The sequence below is a fragment of the Octopus bimaculoides genome, chromosome 18 (genome assembly GCF_001194135.2).
Source record: "Octopus bimaculoides isolate UCB-OBI-ISO-001 chromosome 18, ASM119413v2, whole genome shotgun sequence".
Lineage (NCBI taxonomy): Eukaryota > Metazoa > Mollusca > Cephalopoda > Octopoda > Octopodidae > Octopus > Octopus bimaculoides.
In genome coordinates this window covers 18,634,905-18,637,660 of record NC_068998.1, presented here as the reverse complement: position 1 = coordinate 18,637,660, position 2,756 = coordinate 18,634,905, and the positions used below count along the sequence as shown (strand labels likewise).

Here is a 2,756-nt window from a genome sequence, read left to right as displayed (position 1 = left end):
TCTTCTTCTTCTTCTTCTTCTTCTTCTTCTTCTTCTTCTTCTTCTTCTTCTTCTTCTTCTTCTTCTTCTTCAAGCCGGTTCCCTAGTATAGCAATGACTGAAAAACAAGTAGAAGATAAAGAAAGATGACTCACCAAGGTCATCTTTCCGAGGTCGGTGCCTTGCTGTACTCAAGAAAACCCGTCCGTTACAGCAAAATTGAGACCGGTTCTGGTGCCACATTAAAAGCATGGTGCTGGTTCCACATTAAAATGCACTGATGCTAGGGCCAAATAAACATCACTCGTGCTGATACTACATTAAAAGCACTGGTGCTGGTGCCCTGTAAGAAGCGTCCAATACACTTTGTAAAGTGGTTGGAGTTAGTAAAGCCTTCCAACTGTAAAAACCACGACAGAACAGACGAAAGAATCTAGTGCTGCACCTGGCCTTACCAGCTCCAGTCAAACCACCCAGCTCATGTCAGTATGGAAAACAGACATTAAATAATAATAATAATAATAATAATAATAATAATAATAATAATAATAATAATAATAATAATAATAAAAGAAATGGAAAAACTTTCAAAATACAAAGACCTGGAAATAGAGGTAACTCGAATGGGGAATCAAAAAACAGAAACAATTCCTATCATAATAGGTATAATAAAAAAAATATTCAGACAAATACATAACAAAAACACCAGGACTTACAAATATATATAACATACAGAAACTTGCACTACTGGGCACTGCACACATCCTATGCAAAACACTTTCAATACAGTAACCATAAGAGCATCACAGAAAACCACAGCACATACCCAAGGCACACAGAGCTGCGCTCGGTAGTGAAGTGAAAGCACGTTATAAAAATAAAACTACTGAACAATAATAATAATAATAATAATAATAATAATAATAATAATAATAATAATAATAATAATAATAATAATGTGCTTGTGTTGATTTAATCGACAACTCCCGTCTACCCAAATTTCAGATCGTGTGCCTATATTAGATGCAATTATTACTCGGACAGTGGTTTGGCACAATCGCTACGTGTTGGAGAAAATACCGTGCGGTATTTGTTCAACCTCTTCGATATGAGTCCACATACTGCCAAGGTCAACTTTGCTTTTCATTCTTCTGAAGTCGATCAAATAAAGTATCAGTCAAGTCGGTTTAACCGATAAATCTTGCCCCCACGAAGTTCTGGCCTTGTTTGTTAGCTCACTCACTCCATCAAATCGACGTTGCCTGAACAGGAGCACGTTGTGTCACGTGTCAGGTGTCGAAGTGATCGCAGAGCAACTTGAGGTGAAGTATTTTGCTCAAGAACACAACCACCCGGTCTAGGAATTGAAACCACAATGTCGCGATCGTGAGTGCAACACTCTAATCACTAGGCCATGCGCCCTCGACAATAATAATATTATCCGAATAATAAATAATTTGCTTCTAATATAGGCACAGTGTCTGAAATTTGGAGAGGGGGGATTTGTCAATTAAATCGACCCAAGTACATCATCGTCATCATCTTTAACGTTGGTTTTTCATGGACGATAATAATAATCCTCTCTGCTGGAGGCACAAGGCCTCAAATTAGTTGGGTGGGAACTAGTCGATTATATCAACCCCACTTAATTTATCGACCCCGAAACGATGAAAGGCAAAGTCGATCTCGGCGGAATTTGAACTCAGATCGTAGCGACGGGCGAAATACTGTTATGCATTTCGCCCAGCGCGCTGACGATTCTATCAACAACAACAACCCTGAAATTAAATGGAGAGGGCAAGTGGGTTACATCGATCCCAGTACTCAACTGGTACTTACATCATCGACATCAAAAGGATGAAAGGCATAGTGGACCTCAGAGGAATTTGAACTCAGAACGTTAAGATGGGCGAAATGGCTCTATTTTGTCTGGCACGCCAACGATTCTGCCAGCTCGCCAGGTTACAATAATACATAAACGTCTCGTGCAGCTAAGCAGGCAGCAAACAAACCCCACTCAAATCACGCCCTACCATTTCAAAAGAAGGATGCAAATGTATATTCTGTAGACATATTCTTTCTGAATAAGACGCGCTCGTCACAGTTGGAGACTGTATTTTCAACAAGAAGTCACTATTCCTTCATATACGTATACATGTATGCACGCGTGTTGCTTTGTTTTTGTGTGCATAAATATGCGCGTGCGTATACACACACACATATACATACATCTTTAGATACTCATAGGTGTGTTAATAATCACTGCCTTTCCTACTGGAGGTACGAGGCCCGAAATTTTGGGAGAGGGAGCTAATCATTTACATTGACCTCAAGACTCAACTGGTACTTATTTCATCGACCCCGAGAGGATGAAAGGCAAAGTCAATCTCAGTGGAACTTGAACTCAGAACATGTATGCGGACGATATGCCCCTAAGCCACCTTAATTATAATAATAATCCTTTCTACTAAAGGCCCACATACTGAAATTTTGAGGGAGGGACCTAGTCGATTACATTGACCCCAGTGCGAAACTGGTACTTATTTCAACGATCCTGAAAAGATGAAAGGCAAAGTCGACGCCGGCGGCATTTGTACTCAGAACATAAAGACAGACGAAATACTGCTTATCATTTTGCTCGGCTTCCTAACGATTCTGTCAGCTCGCCGAGAAATTACTGATATTACTATTATTATCTGTCTTTTGATTTGCTAGTGTCACATTTCTGCCAATAACATCTGTTAATTTCCCTGGTCCTGAATATGAAGAAAACAGCA

At 39.7% G+C, this 2,756-nt stretch overlaps 1 long non-coding RNA gene across 1 annotated transcript in view; it reads right to left on the bottom strand.

The window, feature by feature from the left end:
• Positions 1-81: 81 nt before the first annotated feature.
• Positions 82-2,756, bottom strand: part of LOC128249914 (uncharacterized) — a 23,063-nt gene continuing 20,388 nt past the window's right edge. The window contains exon 3 of the long non-coding RNA XR_008266068.1: positions 82-97. This is a non-coding gene — a long non-coding RNA (uncharacterized LOC128249914). The remainder of the gene's footprint in view (positions 98-2,756) is intronic.